A 20,294-nucleotide genomic window follows, 5' to 3' on the forward strand; every position below is an offset into this window, starting at 1 on the left:
AAAAATACAAAAATTAGCTGGGCATGGTGGTGTGTGCCTGTAGTCCCAGCTACTTGGGAGACTGAGGCAGGAGAATTGCTTGAACCTGGGAGGTAGAGGTTGCAGTGAGCAAGAGATTGTGCCACTGCACTCCAGCCTGGCATCTGGCGACAGAGTGAGACTCTGTCTCAAAAAAAAAAAAAAAAAAAAAAAAAGGTGGAGAGAGAAAGAACGCGCCTCTTTCTCTCCCTCCTCCTTCCCTGCGGCTCCCTTCTCTTCTTGTCCCTTCCAATCCCACTAGCTCCTCTTCTTTTCCTGGAGCCCCTCTCTTCTCTGACTCAGCTCCTGGGGGAGAGGAGGCAGTTGTTTATAAAGCCACCTGTCAGAGCCCCCCAGGGACCCCATTGGGACGTGTAAAGATGGGTGGGTGGGACGGAACGTCATCACCTGTAGGGTTCTGGGAGACTTTTCTATTATTTTTGAGGAAAAGATATGCAGAGAGCCATATGAGGGAGAGGATGCCCTAGAGGGATTCCGGTCTAGGAAGCCTTGGAAACTCCAGTTTCACTCAGTTTTGGGGCTGTTGATTTTTTGTGCTCCTTAACTGCCCCCAGGAAACAGTGTCTCCCGAGAGCCCTCAGCTAGTCCCTGGAGACCTTCAGAGAGCCTCTGGTTCAGTCCACAGGCAGCGAAGAGGCTCTGCATCCGGCTAGGGCCTCCTTTCCTTGGGAAGCATCTGGCTCTGGCTGATCTAGCACGCCCCTCCTCCCTTAACTTGATCCTTGAAGCCCCCAGTTCACTTGCTTCTTTTTTTTTTTTTTTTTTTTTTTTTTCTCTGTCTCTACATCACCAGGCAGGAGTGCAGTGGCGCGATCTCGATTCACTGCAGCCTCCACTTCCCGGGTTCAAGCGATTCTCCTGCCTCAGCCTCCCGAGTAGCTGGGACTACAGATGCGCACCACCACGCCCGGCAAATTTTTGTATTTTTAGTAGAGACGGGGTTTTGCCGTGTTGGCCAGGATGGTCTCAATCTCTGGACCTAATGATCCGCCCACCTCGGTCTCCCACAATGCTGGGATTACAGACAGGGACGGCCCCCTTGCTTCTTTGTAGATGTAATCATGCTTTCCCTCTCCCTGCTCAGCAAGGCAAGCAGCCAGGACCCTGGTGAGGTCCACGAGTGGGACCCCAGGAGGGGGCCATCCCGCCCACAAATAAGAATTCTGTTCCCGAGTGGAAATCGCCCGCAGAAGTTTGAGATTATTGAACTTTTCCACAGAAACCCTGACCTAAATTTCTTGATCTCAGGGGGTTTATAACACAAATCCCCGCCTAAATGAAGCCTGGCGGTGCCCTCTCCACCGCCCCCAGTCCCGGGTGTGCGCGCTCACGCTGGCGTCCCGCTCCCACCCTCCCACCGCTCCCTCGCCGCCTCTCGCGTGCTGCCCGTGTCTGGACAGCGATCTCTTCTGCTGTTTGGATACAGCTCTCTTCTCCCCTCCTCCTTTGTTAGTCCCCCGGTCTGCCGTCTCTGCGGGGGGCATGTACGCGAGTCCTCTTTCTGATTGCCAGAAATTTCTTTTCCACGGTGTGAGCAGGAGACAGATTTTTTTTTTTTTTTTTAATTCTCTCTTCTCTTTTATTTATTTTGTTCTCCGTTTCTGTCCCTCACCTCCGCCTGCCTTCCTTCCCCGTGTCCCTTCTGCGGATTCCTCCTTCCCCCTTCAATTTCACCATCTCTCCGCCCCCGTCTTCGCCCTCCCTCCCCCACCCCTTTGCTCTTTTAAAATAATTCAATGATGTCTCGGGAATACTAGCACACCCTCTTCATTCAGCTGAGCGCGGGACTCTGCATTAATTCAAGGTAAGCCCCGGGTTCTTGCTGCCGGGGACCCGTCTGTCTTGCGCCCCGCGTCCAGTGCCTGCGGGGCTGCGCCGCACTGGCGCGGGTCCGGCCCTGGCGCTGCTACCTGTTGGGGGGATGCGTAGACCTTGGAGATCCGTAGTTGGCCCTAACCTTGGAATCTCCTCTGCACGCGCTCAGTTCTTCCTCTGCACGCCCTGTCAGTCCTTTGCAACTTCCGTGGGAATTGTCTTGGCGTGGGAAAGTCCCCGCGCCCTTCGGCGCTTAGGGTGTGCCTGTTGCGCCCCTTGCTGCGGCGCTCAGGGCAGCATCCCGATCGAGGTTGCAGGGTTCTCACGGGGCAGCAGGGAAGGCTCTCGCGCTGCTGGGGAGCAGAGCCAGGCTCCGAGCTGGGAGCAGGCTCGTGCTGGGGGTTTTTCCGCAAGCCTGGGGCCTCCGGCCGCCCTTCCGTGCCTCGGGGAGCAGGAGGCTCCGCGGGTCCTTGGCACTGGGAAGTTCTGTGCTGGGATAGCTGGTGGGGAGGGTGCGCGGGGCTGAGCTTACAGTGAAGTTTTGGTGAAGGAAGCTGCAAGCGCCTTTGGGGGCGACTCGGGACTGCCGGACTGCCGTAGGGTGGGCTGGGTGTCTATGGAGTTGCGGAGTTGCGGGTCAGAGCGGGAGCAGGGTGTGGGTCCTTTCCTGGGACAGGGCTGGGAACTGGGGCTCAAAGTGAGGGAGGAAATGGCACAGAGGAAGGCAGGATACTTTGGGTGCCTTGCTTTTTGACCGGGCTTGAGTCTCCTTGCGTGAGGGTGGTTGTGCGTCCTTTCCCAGGGATGGAACATCCAGTTCTCTGTGTTTTTTTGCTTTGTTCCCATGTCTTGGAGAGAATGATGGGAGACACTAACCCACCGACGTCTCCCTTGAGATCACAGCTTCCTTCAGGGGACTGATGTCACCTGCTGCTATTGGGTCTATGAGTCTGGCTGCTCAGAGCAGGTTGTTTAGGCTGTGGGTGCGTGGATGGCCGAGGTCTGGGGGGTTGTAATGGTTCACTGTGTTGGAACACTGATTCGCCCTTACTCTCGGGTAAGAATCACACTGTGTCATAGAAACATCATCCTCAGAGGAAAGGCTGGGAGTCAGGAGGGCTCACTCCACAGAGCAGGTTGAACCCAGAGAGGAGTTTTCATGCAAGGGAAGGATGTTTCTGATGCTTAAATAAGAGCATTATCTTATCCCCACTATGTTCAGAATCAGAGGAAAAGGGGCTTCCTCTCCTGGGGTTGGGATTTGGAGTAGACACCAGGAAAAACCTTCCCATTTGCCATTCTGAGAGGAATTACTCATGGGGAAATAGAGAACTTCCCCTGTAAATGTATGGGTCTTGTAGGGTGGTGCTGTGATTTCTACCATCTAGAATAAGATGACGTCTTCTTGTCGTTTGATTCCATTATACTGTTCTCTCACATGCTAAGTTTCTGATCAGCTAAGAAGCTCTTTACCACTTTGTAGTATAGTATAATCATGTCATTTATGATTGATTGAGTGTCCAAGCCGGGACATTTCTGAGAGTGGACAGAGATGTTGGTAATAATTACACGAGGCCAGTGAAGACTCCCATACAGATAGAGACAAATGAGTGCCCTAAAGAGTGACTGTATTTGCATTAGGTTAGAGGCAGGGATAATTCAAGAGGCAGCATGGGTTGCTTTCATGTCATTTGAATCTTGCGTCGTTCTTCCTGACTCGAATTTCTAATGGACTTTCTTTTAGTTCCCTCTGAAAATGCAGCTCTCAAATACAAATCTCTTTCCTTTATGAATACCTTTTTCTCCAGTTACACGAGTCCCTCTGAAATGCCCATTCCTGGAGTACAGCTTCATGCTCTAACTCTTCAGGGATTACAAACTGAGAGTGATTTACATGGAGCTGTTTCTATTCCTCCGTCTGCTTGGTTGTATTTATGAGCCTGCGGCTCCCGGGGACTGTCCTTCTGCCAGGAGTTGTGAGTGTTGTGTTGATGGTAGCATGATATACAGTGACCCACACAGTCACACGTTGAGCTATTGGATCATTGCTGTCACAACTTCTCCACTCCTTCAAGGCTAGGGTGTGTATGTCGGGTGTGAGAGAGAAGGAAGAGGAAAACAAAATCCTACATGTCTGGATTTCAAACTGAGAAACTCATGTTCAAGAAGCATCCTATTGCAGAGAAATGTCTGTTTTTAACTTCCTTGCTTGCGTGAGGGAGTGATGAGGATTCTTGGGGATGTGTCAGTCACACCTCCATCCCCCTTGCAGCCCGTAAGTCTGCCAGACAGCAAAGTCCCTGCAGGGCCTCAAAAAGTGTAGTTACAGTCGATTGACTGCTTATTGTTATATTTTCCAAATATTACACCAAGCAGCTTCCAGACATTTTCATAATTGTTAACCAATCCTATTAAGCAGGTATCTCTATTTTATAGATGAGGAAACTGATACTCAGAAAAGTTAACTAACTTTCTCAAGTTCACCCAGCTAGTAGGAAGCAGAGCTGGGATTTGAACCCAGGCTAGCTGACTTCCTGCACACGAGGTTGACTCTTTGTGCTGAAGTTGATGGGGTCAGCGTTTGACTCACAGTTAGTCTCAGCTGCTCAGCCTGGAAGGTGATGGCTTGTTCCAGAGTAGAGTAGATTGGTCAGTCTGCTTGGCCATCCTGCCTGGTTCCTAACTCATGTTGCCTCTGTTTTTTCTGTCAGCATGTCCTTGCTTGGTGTCCGTCTTAGTCCATTTTGCTTTGCCATAAAGGCATTCCTGAGGCTGGATAATTTATAAAGAAAAGGGGTTTATTTGGGTTACGGCTCTGCAGGCTATACAAAATAGCATGGTGCCAACACCTGCTTCTGGTGAAGGCTTCAGGAAGCGTTCACTCTTGGCAGAAGGGGAAGGAGCTGGTGTGTGCAGATTCCATGATGACAGAGAAGCAAGAGAGAGAGAGAGGAGGGAGGTGCCAGCCTCTTTCTACCAACCAGATCTTGCAGCAACTAATAGAAAGAGAATGCATTCATTACCTCGAGGATGGCGCCAAGCCATTCATGAAGGATCTGCCCCCATGACCCAAACACCTCTCACTAGGCCCCTGCCTCCAACATTGGGGGGTCATATTTCAGCATGAGATTTGGAAGGGACGAACAACCAAACTTCATTGCCTTCCACTCTTTGCCTGGCAGCCTAGATCTCACCAGAGGAATCTCCCCTCTGGATCCCAGTCCGTTGTCTCATGAGTCCTACCCAGGGTGGTGGAATTGTCTAACGGAAAGGCGGAGCCTGTGTCACCATCTGATTTTCAGGCTTTGTCTGCACCTTAGTTACTGATGCCTGCCTCTCTCAGGATCATAGTTAGGTGAATCCAGTTGTCTCAGAGACTGACCATGGCCTAGATTAGAAAGGGCCTTCCCACCCCTTAGTTTCCCCAGAAGTAGTTCTGTAGACTAGTAGGGGAACCAGACCATCCCTAGTTGATAATGTGTTGATTGGGTCCCTCAGATCCTCTGTATCACAAAGGCAAAAATAGAGGCTCATGTAGGTAATTCTAGATATTGTCATTCCTACCTACCCTGCAGCACAATAATTTACCAGACCAAGAGCAGCATGGCCGAGGGGAAAGAGGCAGGATGGTGATTGGGTCAGGGTGGGGTAGTTAAAGGGTACTGCGTGGGAGACTTCATTTCTGCCTGACTCAACCCCACTAAGAAGCCATGTGACCTTGCGCAAGCCACTAACCTAGTTGGGCCTCATTTAATTTGCCTGAAAATGAAGGTTGGGAAGATGCCTTGCAGGTATTTTCTAGCATCAGTCCCACAATTCAGGGTGGCTTTCTGCTCTGTGCTCTGTAAATCCTAGGCAGAGCCATGCCTTTTCTCTTCCCCTCTATCGGTGGAGGGTAGACGAGGCAGATGGGGCTGATGGACAGGAGTTAGATGGGGGGTCATGGAAGAAACCTCCTGGGTGGAGCAGCGACGGCCCTTGGTCTCCTGTGGGCAGGCCTCAGCCCAGTTCTGGTCTGGAAAAGTGGGGTAGCTCATGTGGGCAGGGACGAGCAGATGAGTTGCTGGCATATATTACTTTCCATCCCCAATAAGTGAGGGAGGCTTGGGAAAAGCAGGAAATACAATACTACTAACAGCCATCTGCAATATGCCCTGAATGATGATCTGAGCAGTGGGGAAACGGGGTGGGGGTGAGAGGTAGGACAACGGGAGAAGAGAGACGTATTCTTTGTCCTCCTGGTGCTGACAGCGTGGGGGGAGCCTGGAACTAGGCCACTGGACGAATTATGCATGTTACAAATCATAAAGCCATTTGGAACCAAAAAGCCCCTTGCAAAACCAATTTTACAAACAGTTGTGACAAACGGTTAGAGATGTTTATGTGCAAATCAAGTACCTTCCTAACAGAAGCAAAGATGTGTGGTACCTTTCTCATCATAACCTGGAAAGCTGGTGTTATGAATGTCACCCTCATCCCTGACATGAGGATTCAGGAGGGTTCTATTGTCTGCAATCCATGCATGGACTTGGAGGAATTGCGCTGAATGAGGTTCTAGAATGGGCTCCCCCAAGGAAACACCTTTCCATTTATGTTCACACGGTATTGCTTTAGAGGATTCAGTGTCTGAATCACAGCGCCTTTGTAACTGTGTGGACTACAGTTGAAAAATAAAATTTCCTCCATAAACACTAGTCTGTGATTGGGATGAAGAGAGAGTGCTCTAGACTCTCAGTGTAGGATTAGTAGTGACAGCAGCAGCTGAATGGGGCTGAGGGCACAGCCCCTGGGAGCACCAGGATGAAGGTGTGATACTATCTTGGGCACAGCTGCCTGTGGCACGGGAGTGCATCTGTCCCTGTGAGTTTCCATATAATTTCTAACCTGGGTAAAAAAAATCTAGGGCTGCACTGATGGACACACCTCTTATTGTTGAAAATATCATTGTAGTTGCAAATATGCAACTTGATATCAAAGTAGTTCTCTGCGCCTTGCTATCTTGCGGAAGGTATCTGTGTGTACGCCTCTCTTAAGTACCTTTTGGGATTCCTTCCCCCTTCTCAGGAACCAAATGTGTACATGTTCTTTTTCCAGAAGGAATGGAAAAATAAGGATGAAAATGACATGGTTGTTTCTCTTAGGTGATTGGTTTCTAAGTATTTCTTTTATCAAATTACATATTTAAGAAAGTATTTCTTTTATCAAATTATATATTCTCTGACCCTGGTATAGTGGATCTGGTCTTGCTCTAATCCATACTAGCTGTATGACTGTGAGAAAAATCACCTAAACCTGCTGGGTCTCTGCTTATTAATACACAGGCACATAACTCTGTCTTTCTGAGAAGGGGACCTGGAGCCAGTGGTCACCTGAGGCCCCTTCCCATATTAAGATCATTGACTGTCATCTGATTCTGTCTCCCTCCCCTTCTCTCTCTTCCTCTATTCTGGTCTCCCCCTCTTACCCTTGACTTATTATATAATAGAATTTTTTGTTTGCTATATTTACTGAATAGGAATTTTATTCTTTGTTCTTAATTTAAAAGGCCGTGAGGAACATTTTACATTTTTGCTTCTGAAAAGAAGGTAAATTGAGTTACTCTTGACTTGTTTAGTCCTTGATTGATGTTTCCTTGAATGTAATGATCCTAAATATGAAAAAGTTCCAGCCTCTCCTTAGTGAAAGGATTCCCAACGATAGGTGAACACACATCCAGCTTCCACCTTCCTTTTTTTGGTTGGATCTCAGACTGGGTTAATGAGCTGTTCGATGCTGAAGTCTGAGAGTCCTAGATTCGTCCAGTCAAGGAAAGTCAGCCTTTCAACCTCAGAACCCGAGCCCTGGTTCAGAGCAGCTCCCATGGTGACTGGAGAGGAAGGGGCCTGGGCTTGGGGGGCAAAGCCCCTGATGTGAGCTCAGTTCTGTCACTGGGTGAAAAATCACTTAACTTTTCCCTGCTTTTCCCTTCCTTTCTTCTACTCTCCTTTCCCTCCTTCCCTCTTTCTGAAATGTGTCCTGAGCGCCTGTTCTGGGCCAGGCACTGACTTGGATACTGGGAATAGAGCAGTGAACAAGATATACTACTGTTGTGGAATTTATATTCTACTGTAGGAAGAGAGGAACCATATATAGATAAATAGACTGTTAAGAAAAAATCAGACCGTAATGAATGGCATTCAGAGAATTAGTAGAGGGTGATGTGGCAGTGACAGGGTAGCACTTTAGACTGCAGCATCAGGGAAGGGTTCTGAGGAGGCAATATTTAAGCCAAAGATCAGAATGGTAAAAATGAAATAGGATCTATATCACCAATTATCTGTGGCTATTAGGAGGAATAAGTTAAATTGTATGCGGAAGTGTTTCAGACTATGAAATGAATGCAGCACATTTTCTATCTCATTGGGGAAAATTCTTTGAGGTCAAGCGTTGTGATTAATTAATATTTGCAGTTTCAGTACCTAGCATGGTAGTGAATGTAGGATGAATTAAATTATAAATGTAAATTGGGAGTTCGGAGGAGATGTTTAAGAAATAAATTAGATGGTGCCTGGACAGGCCTTTGTGGGAAGAAGATCCTGTTCCTTCTGCTCTTGGCGCTACTGGGCTTTCCTGGACGTTTGCATCCGTGAAGCCCTGGGAGAGTGAAGGAGTTTCCCTGGGTTTACAGGATACAGAGGGATGGAGCGGGACAGGCAATACTGCGGGAGTAGGGTTCCTGAGGAAGATCCAGGCTGCTCTTCTTTCTTTTCAGGGTCTTCTTAATGCAGAGAAGACAGAGGTTAACTCAGTGGAAACTGGGAAGAGATGCCCAGGCCTCCTTCTGCCTCCTGCATGTGGGAGGGCGGCTGTGTTCCCCATGCTGCCCAGGATGCAGACTGCGTAGCCTTTGCCTTCCTCCAGTGCTGCCACAGCTCTCTCTTCTCCCCAGCCCAGGGTGGGGCTCACTGGGTTCAGAGGGGCTCTCAGTCCACCCTGCGAACTGAGGCTCTGAAAACCTGCTCCCCTCCTCCCTGCTCCCTGCCCTCCAGGAGGGTCGAGTCAACACAGCCTACCTCCTGCACCCAGAGCCGTGAGTCACAGTTGTTCAAACATGGAGGTGTGAATCACTCAACTTCCAGCCTTTGAGATGTCTTGGGTGACAGAGAAGGCTGTGTGTGTCCCTGCCCCTCACTTCCCTTTGGCTTCCTGCACTTAGACCCTAGATCTCAGACCTCATGGGCCACAAGACCAGTCTGGGGTTACACTCACATGGGAGGGGTCCTTAGGAAGAACATCCTGTCCCAAGGTGTGGTTCCTGGATCAGCTACATCACCACCCCTGAGAACTTCTTAGGCATTCAAATTCTCATGCCCAGTCCCAGATATCCTGAATCAGAAACTCTAGGGGTGGGGCCAAGCACTCTGGGGTTGGGGCCAAGCACTCCAGGGGAGTCTGATGAACATAAGTTTGGGAACCCGTGTTAGAAGGATAGCTGAAGGGACTTATTGAGTGTGGAGCATCTGGCATGTGCCCAAAACTAGATATATTGTACACCTCTTTGAGGTATAGGAATTGTCTTTTCTGTTTTATAGTTGAGCAGAAAGGCCTGCAGCAGAACCCGAGATCATAGGTGGTAGATCCTGAGTTTGACTCTAGTCTTGACTTTGAAGCCAGAATTATTGTGAGGTCTGGACCCCTCATTACAATGCAAATATTTCTGAAGACATCTGTTACTAACCAGTAACATCTTAGCGCTAATTCCTATCCTGACCATTCACAATACACTGTGGAGAGGAGAGCGGGCCAGCCCTGAAAAGGAGGCCAGGATACCCTGGTGGTGTCTCATGGGTGCTCCCACTTCTTGGCAGTTTCTCCTCCAGTTATCTCTGGCTGAGCTCCTTCTCCAGATGGCACTGAGTGACTGATCCTTAAATGCAGGTGCTTCCCAGTCCACCCTGGCCCTTTGAGCTGTTTATGGTCCACACATCCCTCCCTTTGCCTCGGCCATTGCTCGTATGCTGGTGACTTCCAAATTTGTGTTCCAACCTAGGATTCTCTTTTGAGTTTCAGGGTTTCTCTCCAATGGAATACTAGATGTTTATACTTCAACACCTCATAGTATCTCAACTCACCTTGTCTAAAACTGAATCCATCTTCATTTCTCAAGCCTTGTCCTCCTCCTACATAGCCTCTTTCAGCAAGTGGTACCACCCTCCATCCTGTTGCCCAGGAAAGAAATCTAGGCATCATTTGTGACTCTTCTTCCTCCCTTTTGCCCTGACACCTGGCCAGCCCTGGCCCACCCCACGATGGCCTGGCTCACAGTTGCTCATCCCGATTCCTTGATCCCTTCAGGCTGTCCTGGGTTCTTCTCCTTGTGCCCTTGGCATCCTGTGCTTACTTCTGACCCTGTGCTTCTTAGGTGGTGTTGTAACCGTCAGCCTCCCCTGTGCTGAGATCCTTGATGGCGAGGATTGTATCTTACCTATGTGTCTCCAATGCTTTTCCCTTAGTAGGTGACTGATAAGTTTACTGAATACACAAACAAGTAAAGGAGCTACTCTGGAACCTTTGGCAAATCCTGATTCTCCTTCCCTTTGTTGCGGTACAGTCTCCCCTGTGATGGGGTCATTGTGCTCCCCAGCTGTGACTTTGACAAGGTCCCTATCAGTTGACTTTGAAGTGACAGTGAGGACCCATCGGCTCCTCTCAGAGAAAGTGGGGAGCTGACTGAAGGTGGTGATACTACGGAGTGTGTGTGTGGTATGTGTATCTGTGTAGAAAGTGTTGCCATGAAGCGGAAGTGCCAGAATCCGGGCAGATTTCATATTCCTGCCAACTTCGTGTCCAACGGTTTTTAATTTATAGAAAATTAAAGGAGAGTTTTCTCTGATCTCCCCATTTCTCATCTTTCCCTCCAGGGTAAAGACTGTATTGCAGTTATCACTGCATACCCACATCTCCTCAGTACGTTGCCAAGAACACAGTTAAGTGCTAAATACATGTTCAGAAAGAGACCTGGCTAATGGCAAGAACTCTAGGAAAGGTTCTGGGCTGGGAGAATGAGGACAGGACCTGCACATCCGTGATCAGAGCAGCTGAGTCCCACGGCTTTGAATACCATCTGTATGCGCCACACTCCTGTAGCAGTTAGCTTTGCTGCGTAATAAATCACCTCCGAACTCAGAGGCCTAAAACAACAGTTAGCATTTCTCACAATTCTGTGGGTTGGCTGGTGGTTCGTTTGTCCTAGGCAGGCCTGGCTGGAGTTGGATGGTGTGGTTTGGCCTCGCTGACATCTACGGGTCATCAGCTGAGGCAGGGGCAGGGGGACAGCTGGGATGCTGGAGCCTCTCTCTTTGTGGTTTTGCATCCCCAGAGAGGCCAGCCCAGGTATCTTCACATAGCTGCAGAGGGTTTCAGAAGCAAGAATGTCTTTGTTTGAGCTGCTATAACACAATACCATAGGCTGGGTGGCTCACGAACAGCAGGAATTTAATTTTCACAGTTCTGGAGGCTGGGAAGTCTGATAGCAAGGCACTGGCAGCAGATTTAGTCGTGGTGAGGGCCTGCTTCCTGGTTCGTAGGTGCTGGCTTGCATGCCCTCACATGGTGGAAAGGTAAGGCGCTCACTGGGGCCTCTTTTGTAAGGGCACTAATCCCATTCATGAGGTCCCCACCCTCATGACCTAATCTCCTCCTAAAGGCCCCACCTCCTAATACTGTTACAGTGGTGATTAGCTTTCAACATATGAATTTTGGGAGGATACAGACATTCAGAACACAGCAAGGAGAGAGGGCGTGCCCCAGTGAGCAAGTCCTTTTCAGTTTTCTGCTGGTGTCTCATTTCCTATTGTTCCATTCCTAAAGTAAGTCACATGCTAAGCTAGACTTAGTATAGGGAGTGGCTGCCCAAGGCGTGGATGTAGGAAGGTGTGAACAAATTGGGGTTTGTGTTAGCTTGGGTCCTCTGAGGAGTAGCCACCAAGAGGGGGTGAAATGTACACGGATTTTATTAGGGGAAAAACTGATGAGAGTAATGGGTAGGAAGTTGGAAAAGGCTGGAAAAGCCATCAGACCACCATGCAAGTCTAACCCTGAGTGACAGACTGAGGGAAGGTAGGTTGGGTGCAAGGGTCCCTGCCTGCTGTGCAATCTGAGGATTGTAAGGCTTTGGGAGGCCCTCAAGCCAAAGTTGGCTGTCAGGGGAGTCCTGTATCTCGGAGGTCTGCTAAGCACATTCTCACAGACTTCGTAGTGTCATTACTCAAAGAATGTATTACAACTCCCAAATGTATACCTCCAGCTCAGACCTCTCTCCTAAGCTCTAGACTTCCATATCCAGTGGCTTTCTTAATCTTTCCACTGGGTGGTCTCAGAAGCACCTCAAACTTACTATGTCCAGACTGAACTCTTGATCTCTGCCCCCAAATCTGTTTTTCCTCCAGCTTTCTTTGCCTTGGTGAGTGGCATCGTCATCCACCTGCAAGTCCAGGAGTCACTGTTGATGCTCGCCCCTCTGTACGTTCGTAGGTGATCCATTATGAAAGCCTGTCCACCTTATCCCTCAGTATTTCTCCATCTTGTCTTCTTCTCTCCAGCTCTGCTGCCATTACCAAGGAAACCATCTCATCTCTCCTTTGCACAATCACAGCAGCCTCCTAACTGATCTCTCCACTTCTTCTCTGGTCCCCTTCATAGCTCCAAGCTCCACACTGAAGCCTGCATGATCTCGAAGTGTAAACATGATTATACCACCTTTCAGCTTGAACTCCAAGATCTTAGCCATGGTCTGTGCCCTGCATGCTCCAGCCCCTTCCTCCCCTGGCCCCAGTTTCGATGCCTACATTGCTGTCTATCACCCACTACCTTCCAGCTTCCTTTAAAACACGCCACGCTCTTTCTCATTGCAGGCCTTTGCACATGCTGTTTCCTCTCCCTGTAATCTCCCATCTTCTCACTCCCCGTTCACCTGGTTAGTGCCTATTCATTCTTCAGTTGTTGATTTAACTGCCATTTCTTCAATGAGATCTTCTATCTCACAGAAAACTGCCACCCCCACCCTAGCCCATCTAATTTATGTTCCTCTATGACACTCTCTTAGAACACTGTACAGTTTTATAGCACCCACCCCAGTTTATGTGTGTATACTTAGTTACTTGTTAGTTTAGCATCTGTGTCTCCCAGGCAGAAAGTTCCCTAAGGATTGGGACTGTGTTTGGATTGTTCATGGTTGTGTCTCAGAGCCCAGCACCATGCCTGGTATATAGCAGCATGTCAATCACTGTTGGCTGAATGGATACAGGTCCAAGGGAGTGAACGGGAGTGGGGGAGAATGGTCTTGTGGGGATTTGCCCCTCCCAGTCCCTGCCTCAGGAGGAAGTAAAGCTGCTGTGGTTCTCAGCTTGTAAGCCGAGATGTAGCATTGTTTCTCCCTGCACATTCCTTGCTGCCTTACCCGCCTCATGCTCTCCATGCCCTCAGATTGGGGATTTTATTTTATTTTTGAGATGGAGTCACTCTGTTGCCCAGGCTGGAGTGCAGTGGCATGATCTTGGCTCACTGCAACCTCCGCCTCCCGGGTCTAAGCAATTCTCCTGCCTCAGCCTCCTGAGTAGCTGGGAACACAGGTACACACCACCATGCCTTGCTAATTTTTGTATTTTTAGTAGAAACAGGATTTCACCATGTTAGCCAGGATGGTCTCAATCTCCTGACCTCGTGATCTGCCCACCTTGGCCTCCCAAAGTGCTGAGATTACAGGCATGAGCCACGGCCTCTGGCCCCTGATTGGCCCCATCTCTTCATAATGAAGGTCCAGGGTCTCAAAGGGATTGGGCTGACCAGCTGTTCCTGGATTGGACAGAGAAGCCGGGGCCCCTTCCTGAGCTCACCCCCAACCTATGAAGGCATCCTGGTCCCTGGTTTCGTTCTGATTCCCGCTTCCTCTGACTTTCGCCACCACCCCTCCCTGCCATGACCACCTCCTCCCAGCCCTCTCTCCCCTTCTTCTCTGCCTGCCTCCAGTTTCTTATGGCTGAAACCATAGGCTGAAGCACCTGAGAAATATCAAAACAGGGGTCTTGATGATGATGCTGGCTGCGCTGGGCGTGAGTGGAGCAGAGGGCCTGAGGGTCAGCCTGGGGAAGGTGCCTGGGGAATGGGACAAACACAGCCTAAGTTCCATGTGTGGCTGCCACAGCTCTGACCCCAGATTCTGTCTTGTTCTGTCCCCCTTGAGTGGGGCAAGGCCTGCTGGCACCCGAAAAATTGTTGCTGAAATTCTGTTGCTGAAACATGAAGTTGCCCAAGTCCCTGTGACAGAATTTCCTACGGGTAGGTGAGCCCAGCATCAGGGGGGCAAGAGCTAAGCAGCCGGGGAGTCTGTGCTGCAGGGCAGGGTTAAGGTAGCAACTTTCAGACTGGGTCCTAGCTCTCCCAATTGTTAGCTAGGTGGCTCCGTGCAGTGACTTATTTTCTTTGAGTCTCAGTTTCCTTGATGTATATAGGAATAGTACTTAACCTAATAGGATTTGTGTAAAGATTGAATCAGTAGAAACCATCAACAAATATTAGCTAGAGATGTTTGAGAGCAGGGGATTGTACTGAGCTCTTGTGGGGAGGAAAGAGCAGGGTGGCAGGCACAGCTCTAGCTGGGGACTGCCATAGTATCTGTGGCTGGCCCTCTTCATCTGCTGTCTTACGGCGTCTCGGAGCCTCAAGCCCAGTAGAAGTTGGTTAAATTAGCATATAAAGTATTTGTGGGCGACAGACGGTGCAGATTGCCTTGGATCTCATATCCTTTCAGGTATGGCTATGGTGGGGAGGTGTATTAGTTAGGGTTTCCCAGAGGTAGAATCAATAGGAGATAGACAGATAGACAGATGAAAGGAGATTTATTAGGGGAACTGGCTTATGTGTTTATGGAGGCTGAGAAGTCTCATGACAGGCCATCTGTAAGCTGGGAACCCTGAGATGCCAGTCACATGGCCCAGTCCAAAGGCCTAAGAACCCAGGTAGGTGGGGGCTGGTGTAAGTTCTGGAATCCAAAGAGTGGAGAGTCCTGTGCATCCCAGCTCCAGGAGAGAATCTTCTCTCTGTTTTTGTTCCATACAAGCCTTCAGCCAATTGGATGGTGCCTGACCTCATTAAAGGTGCGCTTTCCCCACCTGTTCCACTCATACTCACACGACAGTCTCCTTTAGAAACACCCTTACAGGCACACTCCAAAATGATGCTTTGCCAGTTCTCTAGGTATTCCTAAATCCAGTTAAGTTGACACCTCATATTCAGCATCACAGCGTGTAAAGTTGTGAGGGCTTGGGCGAAGCTAATGTGTAGAGGTCATTCAAACCATTAAGATAATGAAACGGTTTCCATTTTCGGCATGTGGCTAGCCAGCTCTCCCAGCACCATTTATTAAACAGGGAATCCTTTTCCCATTGTTTGTCGAAGATTAGATGGTTGTAGGTGTGCAGTCTTATTTCTGGGTTCTCTATTTGTTCCATTGGTCTATGTGTCATCTGTTCTTCTTGTATCAATACCATAAATGCCCATCAATGATTGACTGGATAAAGAAAATGTAGTACATATACACTATGGAATACTCTGCAGCCATAAAAAGCACCAAGTTCATGTCCTTTGCAAGGACATGAATGGAGCTGGAAGCCATTATCCTCAGCAAACGAACGCAGGAACAGAAAACCAAATACTGCGTGTTCTCACTTATAAGTGGGAGCTGAATGATGAGAAAACACGGACACATTGCAGGGAGCAACACACACTGGGGCCTGTTGAAGAGTGGGGAGTGGGAGAAGGGAGCGCATCAGGAAGAGGAGCTGGCTAATGGATGCTGGTCTTAATACCCGGGTGATGGGATGATGTGTGCAGCAAACAGCCATGGCATGCATTTACCTAGGTAACAAACCCGCACAGCCTACACGTGTACCCGTGAACTTAAAATAAAAGTTGGAAAAAAAAAGAGATAATAAAACATAATTCAATTAAAAGATACAAATTGCACCCCATTTTTCTCGTTTTTCTAAGTCTTCATGGCTTGTAAAGTGTGTAATGTCAGCTATTACGTGGGAACTAGCTCCTGATAGGTTTGCTCTTTTGTTCGGCCTATAAAGGTAGAGGATTCTTGAGATTTGCACTGCTATCAGCCTGCCATTGAAGAATTTTAATTCTTACTTTCATTGATCCAGAAAAAATCTGGTTTGGTGGGTGGGGAGCACATATTGACTTTTGAAGGGGACTTGACAGCTGTAATTATAGCCCAGACTTGCTTCTAATTCCAGTACATCAAAAAATTATTAAACGTTGAGTGTGGTATTATTAACCTTTGTAGTCATAGAATCCTTTGCAAATCTGATGAAAGCTGTGGACTCAAACGGATAAAATACATACTCCAAATGCTCATATGATATCAGGGGACCCCAAAGTCTCCTAAAAGCCATTCTACTTGGAGCCTGGGCGGATCACCCTAGATCAAGACTATGCACCGTGAGTCAGCTAGGAGAGGTCCATGCAGAGCTCAGAGCACAGGGACACTGGGTGGAGAGGCAGGCCTAGGGCTTGCCTTCATTGAAACAGCTGGTGGTACAGGAGTCATGCAGGTAGGGGCTAGTGTTTCCATCCTCTGTGTGCAAACCGGATCTCTCTGAGGATGCCACCTGCAGCTTGAAGGACAGGGGCTCCCTTCCTCGCTATGGCCCAGATGCTATTGAGAAGGCCCACAGGAAACAGTCCACAGTGAGGCAGTGGAGGGTGGACCTACATCAGTTCCCAGCCCCTTCCGGCATGAACACACTAGAAGTCTGTGGAAGAGGCTTCCCCTCACGCCTCAACCTTTACTCACTTTATTTCCCCTTCTGACTTGCCCTGCCCTCTCCCCTCCGCCCATCTTCTGGGGTCTCACTTCCTCCAAGCCCACACCCATTACATAGATCAGGGTTTGCAACATTTTCTGCAAAGGGCCAGACAGTAAATATTTTAGTCTGTGGGCCATGTGGTCTCTGTTTCAACCACACAGTCCTGCCAATGCAGCTCAGAAGCAGCCACAGCCAATACATAACTCAATGGGCATGGATGAGTTCCAATAAAACTTTATTTATAAAAGCAAGCAGGCCAGATATAGCCCAAGGGCCATAATTTGCTAACTCCTGCTGAGATCATTTCATGATGTTTCATTAGGGGTTTACAAAATGCTGCTTTCTAATCCTGTCATTCCTTCCTCACTTCTTAGTTGGAAGACATTTATAAAGAGAAACTTTCCTTGCACTATTTGGCTACCTCTATTTTTTGAGCCCTCTTTAATGAGGCTCTCCTCTCCCCTCACTTTACCAAAATTCTTCTAAGATCATAAAAGGAATTCCCATTGCTAAATCCAGTGGTTGACTCTCCGTTTTCATCTTGAGGTGCTTGACCTAATGAGTCCCTGACATGGACAGGCACTTTTTCACCTGGCTTTCAGGACACACCCTCTCCTGGTGTCCATTGCTAACTTCTTCCTGGGCTTTTGTTAATTTTCTCTTCTCAGCCAGCCTGTGAGCCTTGGATTCCCCATGGTGCAGTCCCAAATCCTCTTCTTTACCTATAATCACTTACCCAGGGTCCGATTTAAAATACCACCCAACATAGATGACTTCTAAACACATAGCTGGCCTTCTCCCTGAACATTACACGTGTCCATCCGATTGTTATGAGATGTATCCACATGGATGTCTGAGAGACACATCAAACTTTACACATTTAAATACGAATTCTTGATCTTCTTCCCAAAACCTGCTCCTTCTTCAGTCTTCCCTATGTCAGTTAATGACAACACCATCCTTCTAATAGCTCTGGCCAAAAAATCTCAGCATTATTCTTGACACCTCTCTTTCACTCCCCACATCCAATCTGTCAGCAAATCTTGTTGGCTCTGTCTTCAAAATATGTCTGCTTCTCACCACCTCCACTGCTACCCACCTGGTTCAAGCGACTGTCGCCCCTCTCCTGGACCGTTGTCACAGCCGCCTGCTAACTGACACAGGTGGTCATGCTGCCCTACCTGGAGTGTGTTCTCAACCCAGAAGCTCAAGGGACCCTTTAGAAGCTGAGTCAGGGTGTCTCACTCCTCTACTCAAAACCCTCCAGTGTCTTCCCATCTCACTGAGAGTAGAAGTTAGAGCCTTAACATGGCCTGTGGGCCCAGCAGGGTCTGAGACCTGCCCCATCGCCTATCTTCCTGGCCTGCCCACAGCTCTCCCCATCTCTCTCTCTCTCCCAGTTGCACTGTCTCACATGTGCTGGGCACACTTTGCCTCTGGCCCTGTAGACTTGCTCTTCCCTCTGGCATGCTCTTCTCCAGGTTTCTGTATGATTTGCCCCTCACCACCTTCAGGTCTTTGTTCAAATTGATGCCTTTCCTGACCACATTGCTATTCCCATCACCCCTGCACTCCAAGAAAGGAATTCAGGATCTCTAGCAAACAGGATCCACGCTGTCTTTCCTCTGAGACCCTCAGGAAAGCTGCCTGGTTGCAGATCATGTAGGGAATATCGCCCTGCCCTTCCTTATCCTTAGCCCTAAGTGGACGCTGCAGTTGAAGTCTTGACTGCCGATAATGTTCTGAGACTGAAAAGGGAGTCCTGTCTTTTTTTCTGTCTTTGTGCAGGACATCTCAAACCTCTGAGAAAGAGACCTGTTTTTCCTTTCCTTAAACACTAAGCTTTCAGACTCGTCTGGTTGCTGGCCTAGCTGTGATGTCCTGAATCTGGGGGGTGGGGTACCCCCTTTGGATTCACAGTTGGCCTTGGGGTATTTTCTTCAGGTTTTCAGCTGTGCGTGCTGCTGCAGTTTTAATCCAAGGCTTGCATCCTGGAGCATGTCCTGGCCCAGGAAAAGGCAGTGGTGGCCTTCTCTTCGGGCCTTTTCACCCTTCTGTCTGCCATCCAGGGATCATTGTGCCTTGGTTCATCTCCATTCATCTGTGTGGAAATCATGTCTGTCATTTGGAGCTTGAATCCACACCTGACATATGGACACTTCGGGTTCCTGCTGGGGGGAATCTGGATGATGTCATGAAGCAGAGATGTCCGTGAGGCTGACACTCTGGAGTCTTTCCCCAGCCAAGCTGCTTATAGTCCGGTCCTTGGCCCTTACCCTAGAGCATCACAGACTCTCTGAGCCATGTGGGGCCCTAGTGCTCTCATAGTCCAACCTCCGAGTCTCTTGGCAATATGCCTGGTAAGTACTTATCCAGATGACCTCACTACTATTCAGGATAGCCCCTTCTATTTCAGACAGGTCTAATCAATAGAACATACTTTAGAACTTCAATCTAGTTGAGTCTCCTGTGTTTCTTCTTGAGGGGTACGTCTATTGTGACTTTTCAACATTTGCCCTACAGAGAGGGCCTGAGTGAAGATAAAATCAGTTAAGGGCCCATTTACTAAGTGATGAGGTTCTTAAAGGCAGGAACCAGTCCTTTGCATCTCTGTTTTCCTAACGCTTGTCATAATGCCCAGATGTTAGAGGTGCTCAATTACTGCTAATGATAACAATAAATAAGAAACTACTACTTATCAAGCTTTTATAATATGGTAGGCACTATTCTAAGCCCTATATGTGCCTCAAAACAACTCAGTGCAGTACTGTTACTACTGTTTTGTGGATGATGAAGCTGAGGCTTAGAAACATTAAGTAACTTGTCTCAGGCGACAGAGCTATTAAAGGAAGGAGCGAGGATTTAGGCCTAGCACAGCTGACTGTAGAATGCATACTCTTCTTTGTGTATTATTTATGCTTGCTTTCTCTTTATTTTTATTGTGGTAAAATATATATGATGTCAAATTTACTGTGCTAGACATTTTGAAGTGCACGGTTTAGTGGCATTAAGTAATTCACACTGTTGTGCAACCGTAACTGCCTTCCATTTCTGGAACTTTTTCATCTTCCCAAACTGGACTGCATACCCATCAAAAGACTAGCTCCCCATTCCTCCCTCCCCCAGCCCCTGGCAGCCACCATTTCACTTACTGTCTCTCTGAAGTTGCCTACTCTAGGTACCTCACGTAAGTAACATCATACAGTATTTGCGCTTTTGTGATCAGCTTATTTCATGTAGCATAATGTCTTTTTTAAAAAAAGTGGGAAGTGATTTTAAAATTTATTTTAATTTTCTTTATATTACAGCTACATGTCTATATCTATTATATAGATATAAAGAAAATTAAAATAAATAGATGTAACATAAACAAAGATACAATATAAATAAATCCATATATTATATATATTTTAATTTGCTTTATATCTATATTATAGATAGTTAAGGTTTTACAACATGATGTTTTGATATACACAAACAGAATGAAATGATTACTATAGGCAAGCAAACTAACATATTCTTCTCCATACATAGTTCCTTTTTGTGTGGTAGGAGCACTTCGAATCTACTCTTTCAGCAAAATTTCAG

The 20,294-nt window shown here is 48.0% G+C and overlaps 1 long non-coding RNA gene across 1 annotated transcript in view; it reads left to right on the top strand.

Annotated features, from left to right (window-relative positions):
• The first annotated feature begins 1,449 nt into the window (after positions 1-1,449).
• The window catches only part of LOC105711710 (uncharacterized), a 74,640-nt gene continuing 55,795 nt past the window's right edge, over positions 1,450-20,294 (top strand). The window contains exon 1 of the long non-coding RNA XR_001106127.2: positions 1,450-1,843. This is a non-coding gene — a long non-coding RNA (uncharacterized LOC105711710). The remainder of the gene's footprint in view (positions 1,844-20,294) is intronic.

Source organism: Aotus nancymaae, unplaced genomic scaffold (assembly GCF_030222135.1).
Source record: "Aotus nancymaae isolate 86718 unplaced genomic scaffold, 86718_ANA_hifiasm-v0.15.2.pri h1tg000108l, whole genome shotgun sequence".
NCBI classification, from domain to species: Eukaryota; Metazoa; Chordata; class Mammalia; order Primates; family Aotidae; genus Aotus; species Aotus nancymaae.